This window comes from Cricetulus griseus, chromosome 5, assembly GCF_003668045.3.
Source record: "Cricetulus griseus strain 17A/GY chromosome 5, alternate assembly CriGri-PICRH-1.0, whole genome shotgun sequence".
Taxonomy (NCBI): Eukaryota; Metazoa; Chordata; class Mammalia; order Rodentia; family Cricetidae; genus Cricetulus; species Cricetulus griseus.
The window spans coordinates 8078450-8090058 of record NC_048598.1 but is presented as its reverse complement, the minus strand read 5'-3'; the positions used below and the strand labels follow the sequence as shown (position 1 = coordinate 8090058).

The 11609-nt window shown below is 43.5% G+C and overlaps 1 long non-coding RNA gene across 5 annotated transcripts in view; it reads left to right on the top strand.

Moving 5' to 3' along the window:
* Positions 1 to 7: 7 nt before the first annotated feature.
* LOC103162392 overlaps positions 8 to 11609 on the top strand; it is a 45946-nt gene continuing 34344 nt past the window's right edge. For 2 of the 5 annotated variants that reach the window (XR_003486049.2, XR_004770078.1), the window contains exon 1: positions 16 to 275. This is a non-coding gene — a long non-coding RNA (uncharacterized LOC103162392). Of the gene's footprint in view, positions 276 to 11609 lie in introns of all 5 variants that reach the window. The other 3 variants (XR_003486051.2, XR_003486050.2, XR_003486048.2) reach the window with 3 other exon arrangements.

Genomic DNA, 11609 nt, shown 5'->3' with positions numbered 1-11609 from the left:
CAAGGAACTTCCTCCTCTCGTTCCGGTGTGACAAAGTTCCGGAACACGCTTGTCCCGCCTGAAGTTCCCGGCTTGGACCCTCGGGTGTAAACAGAGAAACGTTTTGATCGCCAGGTGTTCTCCCGCGAAGGTGAAGTCGGTTCTGGGTCTCACCCCTGCCCCAACGGCGGCCTCTGAAGTCGGCCTCTGTGTCCGGTCCGGCCGGCCCCCTTCCGCAGAAGGACGGCTCCCTGAGTTAGGAACCGCATTCCCAGTCTCTAGCTTGAGACCAGTGAGTGAGTAACAGCAGCACAGTGGCACAATCAGGAAGCAAACTCGAATTTTAACGTCTTCTTCTTCTTCTTCTTCTTCTTCTTCTTCTTCTTCTTCTTCTTCTTCTTCTTCTTCTTCTCCTCCTCCTCCTCCTCCTCCTCCTCCTCCTCCTCCTCCTCCTCCTCCTCCTCCTCCTCCTCCTCCTCCTCCTCCTCCTCCTCCTCCTCCTCCTCCTCCTCCTCCTCCTCCTCCTCCTCCTCCTCCTCCTCCTCCTCCTTCTTTTCTTCTCGGACCCAGTGTTTTCTAAAAAGTGTTCCAGAGCGCGGTGCTTTCTGAGTAGAAATTCTTGCTGCCGGGTGTGAGTCCCGCCCTAGTCCTACCTGGCACCGTCCATAAACTGCACAACTGCTGTGGTAGCCAAGGTGGGGGCGACAATGGGGTTACCCTCCTAAATTAAGCCTTAAATCCTATCTAGTGCAATTCATTCAACTAAACTCGAACTCCACCCTTTCTTCGAAAGTCGAAAATACAAGGATTTTCGCCAGCGCTGTGAAAGGATCTTATCACCTGAAATACATCCCAGCCCCTGTCTATAGCAACCAGTACTCCATCCAGATTTTCCTTCCTTATTCAATGGTTTAGCACCCAAATTTTGTCTTAAAAAGGAGAAGGAGAAGAAGGAAGAAAAAGAAAAGCAACAGAAAATAGGAATCTTCACTTCAATGTATTTTGGTTGGTGTCTAGGCAGGAAATAAATATATACATCCAAAAAAAAAAAAAAGACATTTCAAAAGTAGCACCGGAGATATGGCATTGTAAAGACAGTTTAGGACCCGGTCAGATTCCAGCCTAAGCCTCTGAAAAGAGCAATTCTGGTTCAACTTAAAGGACTCATTGCTGATTCCTGTGGTCACATCTCTTCAGCAGTGTGATGCTTTCATTTAAACACTGCGCCAGCCCTGAGGCTACTTTCTGCCGCCTCATATTCAGCACTTGTTCCTTTTTAAATATTTACTTTCATCTTTTCCATACAATATATTTTTTAATCATTTTTTATTTGAATTAGAAACAAGATTGTTTTACATGGCAATCCCAGTTCCCTTCTCCCTCCCGTCCTCCCCTACCACCCCCCCAACTAAAACCCTACGCATCGCATATCCTTTCTTCTATTCTTCCCCTGACTCAACCTTTCTGCTCCCTCATGACCTCTGCATCCCTTCTCTTCTTCCCTTCTCATTCTCCTAGCTCCCTCCCCCCTCTTTCCATGCTCTCAATTTGCTCAGGGGATGGTGATCCTTTCCCCTTCTCCAGGGGACAAAGTTTGTCTATTTTAGGGTCCTCCTTGTTTACTAGCTTCTCTGGCAGTGTGGATTGTAGGCTGGTAATCCCTTACTGTATGTCTAAAATCCACATATGAGTGAGAACATACCATGTTTGTCTTTTTGTAATTAGATTACCTTGCTCAGAATGGTTTCTTCTAGTTCCATCCATTTTCCTGCAAGTTTCAAGATTCCATTGCATTTTTCTGCTGTGTAGTACTCCATTGTGTAAATGTACCACATTTTCTCTCTCCAGTCTTCAGCTGAGGGGCATCTAGGCTGCTTCCAGTTTCTGGCTATTACAAATAGTGCTGCTATGAACATGGTTGAACAGATGTCCTTGTTGTATGAATGTGCTTCTTTTGGGTATATGCCTAAGAGTGGAATTGCTGGATCTTGTGGTAGACTGATTACCATTTTCTTGAGGGGTCGCCACACTGATTTCCACAGTGGCCATGCAATATATTTTAATCATTGTGTCTCACCTCCCCTAACTCCTCCAAGAGCCTCCCCACCTCACTACCAACCCAACTTCATATTCTTTCTCTCTCCCCTTCACTCCCCCAAACAGGGGAAACAGCAACAAAAATACCAAAACCAATGAGCTAGTTGCTATTAATATTTCATAGATGAGAAAACCAAAAAAGGAGTAATTGTTCAAAATCACATAGGCAACAAATCTACTCAGACTTAAGCCCTCTGCACCACAGTCGACTTGGCCACTGAACTGCATAGCCTGCTTACAATTGTTGCATTTTAACACTTAGAAAACATGAAATAAAAATAAGCAATAAAAATTCCCAGGTAGCACTGAAATTCAAAAATTAGAAAACACATTATTTTCCTCTTACAATGATCCATAGTAAGTACAAAGACTCAAGTAGAAATCCACTGTCACTAGGATGCTGTTATTAGTAGAAGACCAACACAAAACCAACTCAACAGACATTTTTGGAGCTGTTTTTTGTTTGTTTGTTTTTTGTTTTTAACTTTAGATATCCTTTATGTATATATTCTGCTTTCTAAGTTTGTGATTTCATGAGATTTCTGTGTGAACATGCGTGTCTCTTCCTCTACAAGTGTTTCTTGTGCTTTTTCTTTAGCTATTTTTCTTCCATTTGTTTGTTTTGTCCAATTTATTTGTTTTCATTTTCTCTTACTATTTTTTAGATGCCTGTTTTATAATAGAGAAAGAAAGAGTGTGGATTTGGGTAGGAGGGGAAGTGGGGAGGACATGGGGAGAAAAAACTGTAATCAGAATATATTGTATGAAAAAAATCTATTTTCAGTAAAAATGAGGAAAACCCCGTGTCCCAGAAACAGCTAACATTATCTGAACCCTGCGATAAAGAAGTGTGTGGCAGTTGTCAGCTAGTGGCCCTGAGCAAGCCTCCCCTGCCATTATGGACTCTCCCTCTGGAACCTAAGCCAAAATACGCTCTTTGCTCTTGGTCATGGTGTTGTATCTCAACCACAGAAAAGTGAGCAACTGATATGGTGAATCCCATAAGGTTTTGAGATCCATGAAGGAGTAACTAGAACTCCACTTTCATAAGCCAGGTGATTTCTTTTTTAAAGAAAAATTGAGCTACTTCTAAAGTCTGTACTTCAAAGTCCTGTTTTTGTAAGTCTCCTGAGTACTCTAACTTTGTTTTGTTTTCTTTCTGAAACAAGGAAGGTCTCATGTAACCCAGACTGACCTCAAGCTTTCTAATAGCCAAAGATGGTCTTGAACGTAGGAACCTCTTGAATTCCTGACTTTCCTTCCTCTGCCTCTCAAGAGGTGAGAGTGCAGGCCTGTGACATATGCCTGGTTTACACAGTGCTGGGGATGGAACCCAGGGTTTCACATGCTAGGCAGGCGCTTTGCCAACCCAGCCACATCCCCAGCCAAATTTCTCTTTTCAAGATACAGGTTTCTAAGTCCTTTGAAACTCTGTACAAAGGGACAGTCCCCATCATCATTAGTCTCTTTTTGTTGCTTTCGTTTGGCTTTTAAGATTTGCTTGATTTATAATTGTGTGTATGTGTTTGTACACGTGAGTACAGTGCCCGCAGAGGCCAGAAGAGGTTGCTGATCTCTGGAGTTACAAGCTGCTGTGAGCTGTCCAACATGGGTTCTGGGAACTGAAGTCAGGTTCTCTGCAAGAGCAGTGCACGCTGTTAACCATTGAACATCTCTCCAGCCCTGTCATTACTCTCTTCTTGGATGTCACCCCTGCTTGTGATATGATTAAGACCTCCTCAAGGCTCCTCCATTCCTAACCAGCCTGAGCCCTCAGGGTGCTTTCAGCCTTTTCAAAACCATTCCTAGACACAAGAAAAGGACAGACTACCACCTGGCTTGTGTTAAGTGAAGCAAGTGAAAACTGGCAAGAGTAGCAAGTTTTAGTTCATGTGAACAAATTATTCTTGGACTCCTGGTCTCACAGCCTGCATTAGTGATCTGGGCACTGTCATGCATCAAGGAGACACATTCCACCTTGCACAAAACGTACCCATTAATACCCACTCTGCTAGGGGAGTTAAGAGCTCCTAGGCAGCATTCATCAGTGATGACAAGATTTTCCTGGTATTTCTGAAGTCCAGCTAGCAAAAGAGGAAAATGGGTTGGTGAATCCTGCCAGGCCCTCTGACCTCCTTCTCAGCTGGTGTGAAGTACATCACTAGCTGTGCCTGAGGAACAGAGTGTCTCACAGTCAAAAGAAGCCTCCCAGAACTCAGCCATTTTCTTTAAGTCTTCAGAAACGGAGTCCTCAGCTTCCAAAACAGACAGGGATTTGTCCGACGATGAGAGCCCAGGGGAACTTTTCTAAGCCCGCCATTCTTTTGTGCGTTCAACCAGAAGGTACTTGACTGAGCCCTGAGAAGACACCAGTTACTGATTTAGGCACTGGGGATTCCTAGTAAGAGAAGGGTTATCTTTTTGTATGTGTGATGTTCATAACTAGAAAAGTGAAGCAGCTACAACTAAGTACAAAAACACAGTAGGCAGAGAACTCCCATCTGTCCCAGGAGCGTCAGCCCAGCTCAGCCCCCTTCCCCTGTTGTTGACACAGCTTACTTAATTGCCTGTCTGTCCATTTGCCTGTCTGGACCTCGATCCCACCATTCCCTGCTCTCAGACCAGATTCTGCTCTCCTGCCTTGCAGCTGGACTCCATCCTCCCACTTGGTCTAGGCTTTTGGTGTCAGAAGAGTTCATCTGTAGTCACAGCACCAGGTTTCTGAGACTTTTGGTGGCAGAGCATCCTGTGGCAGAAGGAATATGTGAAGTGTGTAGCTATCCATCTCGTGGTGGACAGGAAACACAGGGAGAGATAGGAACACGACTACCCTCAGCGACCTACACTTCTAGCTAGGTGCCACCTCCTAGAGTTTCTACAAACTCCCAAAATAACCCCTGGTGTTGTTTAACTCATGAACCTGTGAGGGATTTCACACTCAAGCCATAAGACTACAAAAGTGGCCAGTTACCATTTCACACTGAAGAAGAAAGTGCTCAAGCCAAGGTCTAGCCTCGCATTAGAGTGCTTGCCTAGCATACACAAAGCCCTGAGTTCCATCTGCAGCAATAAGGGTGTGTGTGTGTGTGTGTGTGTGTGTGTGTGTGTGTGTGTGTGTGTGTGTGTGTGTGTGTTGGGGGGGGTTGCCAGATTATTGTTAGCTTTAAAAAAATCTTAGTGTCCCTGCTGACAGACTTTTCATCTCAATGCCAGTATTTCCTGAACATGGGATTCACTTTTAGTTGATTTTCTTTTGCTACTATCTCAATACCGTAGGCTGGCATATACAAGAAAGAAGTTTATTTTTGGCTTAGAACTCTGTCTTAGGTAAGGGGCATGCATCACTCTGTGGTGGACTGCCTGCTGGCAGGATGCCAAGGTAGTACAGCAATGTCTCCCAGGGCAAGTGGGAGATGGAATACACATCCATTTCAGTTTCTTCTCTCCCTTCTGCTTTTTATTTTCTTGTGTTGGGAACTGATGACAGAATTCCAGGCATGCTAAGTATAAGCTTTAAAACCAGCAAACCTCATGCACAGCCCATCTCCTTCTTGGGAAGGCACCAGAGTTCAATCACGGGGTCTCCACTGTGGTCCCTTCCCAAAGGCCCAACCTCTAAATAGCATCTGCTACATTTTTATCCTCTAATGTCTCACTATGAGGATTCAATTTTAGAAGGAACGAAAGTATATTCAAGCAATGGCTACAGTCCCAAGCTATTAATAGCTACTTGGGTTAACTTTTGATTCAGAGGCCATCCTAAACAGCTATTTGGCCAAGAATGTTCTTTTTAATATGAAGAATATTAACTGAATCTCCAGTAATGGAAGTTCATATTTAGAAAACCCATCGGTAATACCCATGTTACTCTTTGAACATCTATTAATGGTCTGTGCATCACTCAAAGGAAAACCAACAAGAGTGAAATCATGCATTTTTCTTTCTGTAGAAGGATTCAGTAATGGCCCAATTACATTCTCTACCAAGGGGTCTCTCTAATTAGTGGTTGGAGCTTGCAGGGAAGCGCTGACCTTTTGTTCCTGTTTCTGCTAATGGAAAGGGCCTTGTGCCATGTGAGGGTGGGCATAATGAGGCTGGCCAGAAAGCTGCTAAATAACTTCATAAATCTATTCTAATAATTGTTGATTTTTCCATGCGGTAACCATGAGATGATTTTGTTGACTTCAGCATATACTCCGGGTGTGGCGGATTCTACAGTATCTTCTCTTGTAAACACGTCCATTTATCCCAGAGGTTTTTTTTTTTTTTTTTTTTTTTTTCAAGTAGAGATTAGTGGAGTGAGTGATAGGTGCTGTTTTGACTTCATTTTAACAAACTGCACCTTGGGGGGTGTCTAAAGGGCATATGAAGCCCAGGAAATGCAAACAAGGCCCTTCAGATCACTGAAGTCCAAAGCCAGACTTAGTAAAAATAATTCAAGGACAGGAATTGCCCTTTCTAAGTAGTAAGAAGAGGAGGCTTCAGCAGCTGCGGTAAACGTGTAATCGGTAGAAGTCAGTCCATGAGGCACAGATGAAAGAGTGATCAAATCTAAAACTAACAACCTTTCTCCACTATCTCACCACTGCCTCGGTCCAAACCTCTGTGACCCTCCAGCAGACTTCTGGATACCTGCCTGCACGAACATAGGGATATAGACTGATATTGTGAATTTGCAACATGCCTAGTGACAAAGAAAGTGGGATCTGGGGATTCTATCGCTTTGTATTTTATTATTATTGTATTATCGAGGGAGGGGGCCCTACCAATTAGAACACAAATAGTGGATGTCATCAACACAAGAAACACAATTCTCTCCTCAAAGGGGATAATTTACTCTAGAGCCAAATATGAGTAAACACCAGAAACACCAATCCAGGTTGCCTCAACTTCCATGTTCAAATGTGGCAGCAATTATACAAGCAAAGAAAGTCTCCAATCAACACACTTTTCAAACAGATGGGTAGAAACTTCAGACGGCCAGGTTACAGCAATCAGGGAAATCTGTTTCAGGCCACCAATGAGCTCTGATGACACCCTTAGCGTTGGGGTTGGTGGAGTATAGAGATATGTTCATGGATCCCCAAAGATTCCCCCAGTGGTGGTAAGGATATTATGTCACACACAGAGGTGGGCATCAACAACTTGATACAATTCAGGATCATCTGGGAAGAGTGTCCCAATGAGAGATTGTCTTGACCCTGTTAGTTGGTGTTGGAAGACCATTGTGGGTGTCACCATTCCATGTGCTTGGGTCCCAGACTTTTATGTGACTGCAGAAAGTGAGCTGAGTACTAGACCTGTATGGAGTCATTCATTCTCTCTGACTAGCTGCTAAAGTTCCTGCCTTGATTTCCTCACAATGAGGGATTACAACCTGGAATTGTGAGACAAATAATCCCCCGACCAAAGTTGCTTTCATCAGTGTATTTTTTTTTTTTTTTTTTTGGTTTTTCGAGACAGGGTTTCTCTGTGTAGCTTTGGAGGCTGTCCTGGCACTCGCTCTGGAGACCAGGCTGGCCTCGAACTCATAGAGATCCTCCTGCCTCTGCCTCTGCCTCCTGAGTGCTGGGATTAAAGGCATGTGCTGCCAACGCCCGGCTCTTCAATGTATTTTTTATGACAGCAATAAAAAAACAAAACTAAGGCAGTGGGCAGTATGTGGCTATTAAATGAGGTGAACATTGAGATATTCTGACCTTCCCACAGCACTGAAGTTCTAGTCAGTCAGCCTGTGTAGCCACAGCTTCTCTCCAGTAATACCCATTCACAGTATTAGGCTTACACATTCTGTATACTTTGGAATTACACTGTAATTTGTATAATATAGTTGTGACTTATATGTGAATGTCTTTTATAGAACGATTTTTTTGAAAGTCTAAATTTTGAAGATAACTATTCTGTATTGCTATGTGAAACATGCAACTAAAATAAATGAAAATTACTCATCTTCCACTGTTTGTAAATAGTGGGAAGCAGGTAAAAAGCTTCCTCTGGTTTATCACTCTCATCTTATTGTAATGACAGCTAACTTTTTATTGTGTTTGGTGTCTTTGTCTTTTTGACACGGGTTCTTGCTATGCATTAGTGGCTGGCCTGGAAGTTATGACAATCTTCTTGCTTATACTTACCCAATGCTGGGATTGCAGGTGTGCACTGCCATGCCTAGCTCAAAATGGTTTTTATTTTAATGAATAAATATGCTAATAAAGTTTTTTGAGACAGGGTCTCATTATGTAGCCCTGGCTGGCCTGGAACTCACTATGTAGGCCACTCAAACACACAGGAGTTTGGTTGCCTCTGCCTCCTGAGTGCTGGGATAAAAGGCATCCTACCCGGTAAGATAAGTCCTTATAAAAATATATAGATTAGTAGTTATGGTTGATAATTAAGACTAAGCTAGCAAATAAGAAATCCTAGTTATTGGCCAGCAGCATTGTAACTGTCCAGCCAGCTGGACTGACCAACCGGTCCCACCCCTATGCCTCACACTAGTGTCTGCCAGGAGTCCTTTAAAATATCCCAAGTGTAGATGCTCAATGGCAACCTTCTTCCTGGGACCACTGCTGCTGCGCCTTGTCTTCCCTCTGTCCTCTTACATTCTCCCCGGGGAACCTATCATCTATCTACAGCTCACCTCTGGGGCTCATCAATTTCATTCTTTGAATTCCCACGATAAGAACCCAAAGGCACTGGCTCAGAGCAGCTCTGGTACCCTCAGCGTTCCGGAGATCCTAGCTCCACAAGCCAAGCTCACTAAGAGCCGGCAAAACCTCCACCACTCTGAAAGGTGCCCGCCTCCGCGTTGCCATGCCATCCCCATCCTCTTCATCTGCCTTGTGTTGCCTCTTTTTCAGTGTAGATAGATTTGTCTTTGGACCGCCAACTCACAAAAAAAAAACCATCATAGAGACTTATTGTTAATTATAAAAGCTTGACCTTAGCTTAGGCTTGTTCCTAACTAGTTCTAACTTAAATAAGCCCAGTTTTAAATCTACATTCTTCCAGGTGGCTAAGCTACCTTTACTCTAGACTACCCCATCTTGCTTCCAGTCTGTTTTGTCTGGAGACTCGACCTTTCCTCCTCCCAGAGCTCTCTGTCCAGAAGTCCCGCCTACGCTTCCTGCCTAGCCAATCACAGTGACACATCTTCACACCGTGTAAAGAAATGGTCCTCAACATTCCGGGCCCTCTTGTCTCTACCTTTAACCCACAAGCATACATGTATTCCAGAAGTTCCCTCTCTCTCTGTCTCTCTGTCTCTGTCTCTGTCCCCCCCCCCCCGCCCTCTCTGGGACTAGAGTCTCCTGGCTCCTTCCACTCTACATTCCTTTCTTATGTATGCCAGCCTTTTCACTGAGAACAGAGCCCTAACTCTTACTTTAAGTGGTGTGAGCGTGTGTGGGGGAGGGAGTATCACCAATGTCAGTTACGGAACCCTGACTGCAAGTGTTTTCACTCAATTAGCCTTTCCACTTTATTTATGTCCCCTTCAAGGGGACCTGTAGTCAATATTCAAAGACGAAGTTTGGATGGAGATATAAAACACTGTCCCATTATTTCATGTTAGGAAACATTTCTTCCTTGTATTATTTCTCTAAACAGCTTCTAACGATAAGTAGCCCCTGGAGGGGAATAAGAGCACAGAGCAGGGACGGGACCAAGGGCGGGCATTATTTCATATCTACCTACATGCCTGTGCTTATTTCATATCTGCACACATGCCTATGCTTTGTCTTCATCCCATGGCATTACTTTTAAATTTTAGAAATCACTAACCCTCCGATAAATATGACAATGAGCAAAATGACAAAGAGGAATTTCAGTTCCTCTTTTCAGCTCCAAAGAGGAATTCAGTTCATAATTTATAAACAAAATTTTGTGCATTCATATCCGTTGCTTTGTCTACCAAAGAGGGTGTGAGACAAACAGTTGAATCTGCAAGGGGATACAGCTTTTTGTGTTTTTCAAAAAATAGTTATTTGCTTACTTATTTATTTGCCTATTTCTTGATTGGTTGATTATTATTGATTGATTACTTGTTGGTTGATTGATTGCTAATTTATGTGTGTGGTCTGTGCACACTTGTGTGTAGCTGTGTGTGTCCATGTGTGGAAGCTAGGGAAAGTCTTTCATTGCCCTGACCATCATTCTCCACCGTCTTCCCTCTAGACAGGGTCTCTCACTGAATCCAGAACTAGGATGGCAGTCAGAAAGTCCCAGCAATCCACCCGACTCCATCACCACAATGCTGGAGTTCCAGACACTTATGCACACACCTGTCTATTCATGGCTGATGAGAATTTGAACTAAGGACTTCATGCTTACACAGCAAACACACAACCCACTGAGCCACCCCTGCAGGCCCTTGCTGTGTCCTACTGTTAGTGGGTCAAGTGTTAAGATTGCTGGTGTGTAGTTATTAACTTAATGTCTCCCCAAAGCCAGTGCTTGCTCCTTGTGCAGCACTGTGTGTGGAAATGTCCACCTGGGGCTTCTCTTACTGCATTGCCTGAGCTGTAGGTAATCACACCCAGGGCTGTGCTCATCATTTCACGGTGGTGAGGAGAAGGAAGCAGAAGACTCGGGTCTACTTCCCATGGTTATCTAGACTTTGCTGCCATCATATCAACCCCATTGTCATATAAGCACAAAGGAGAATGTGTTCCGCCCAGTAGGCTAACAGACATGGAGTGACGGTGGTGGTGGTGGGAGAGTGTCTGGAAAGAAAACAATCACTGTTTAGCTCAGCATCTGAAGACAGTGAGCGGTGCTTAGCCATCCACTTACTAGTGGGGCTCTGCCATTTTCCCGCCCTCATGACAATACAGATGCTATTCTTTAAATCTCCCTGCAGACCCAAAGGACCCTGTCTCCTCCAGTTACCTAACCCTTCTCTGCAGAATCATGTCTAATTGAATGTTGAGATCAAAGTTTAAGTTTATAAGAAAGAAAAACAAGCGCAGATAAATAGTTATTATCTGACATCCTTATGAAAATTCATGACCTGCAGTTTTATCAGAGGCCTTATAAGAATTCTAATTGTGAAGTATGCCAGGCTATTAAATAGCTGGTGCACCTCCGTCTCTTGATAAGAAGTGAGTTAAGTAATTGTCCTGTTTAACTTCTGCTTGTTAACCTTTGAGGTCAACTAGTTTGAACATACGTTTAATGAAATCCTAGAGCCAGAATTTATGATATTGCCACTGAATGTTAAATTGGACAATTTACATAAGCAGGGCATTAACCTTCCGAGCGTTGAATAGCATTTTAGCACTCAGCCGCTGGGGACAATAAGGGGCATGTTCTATATATTTGTGATTAGCTTGCCTGGAAACTCTCAGGATGACCAATTGGCCTACCAAGTTTAGCAGCATAATTAAATGAATGGACTCAGCCTAAGTAAATTATCAGTGCAGTGTACAGTATATCATTACAGTCCAAAGGAAAAAAAAGATATGAATAATTTAATAATACATTACTAATTTATCAATGCTAAGTGACTTTGAGGAGGCTCATTGGAAGTTCATTGT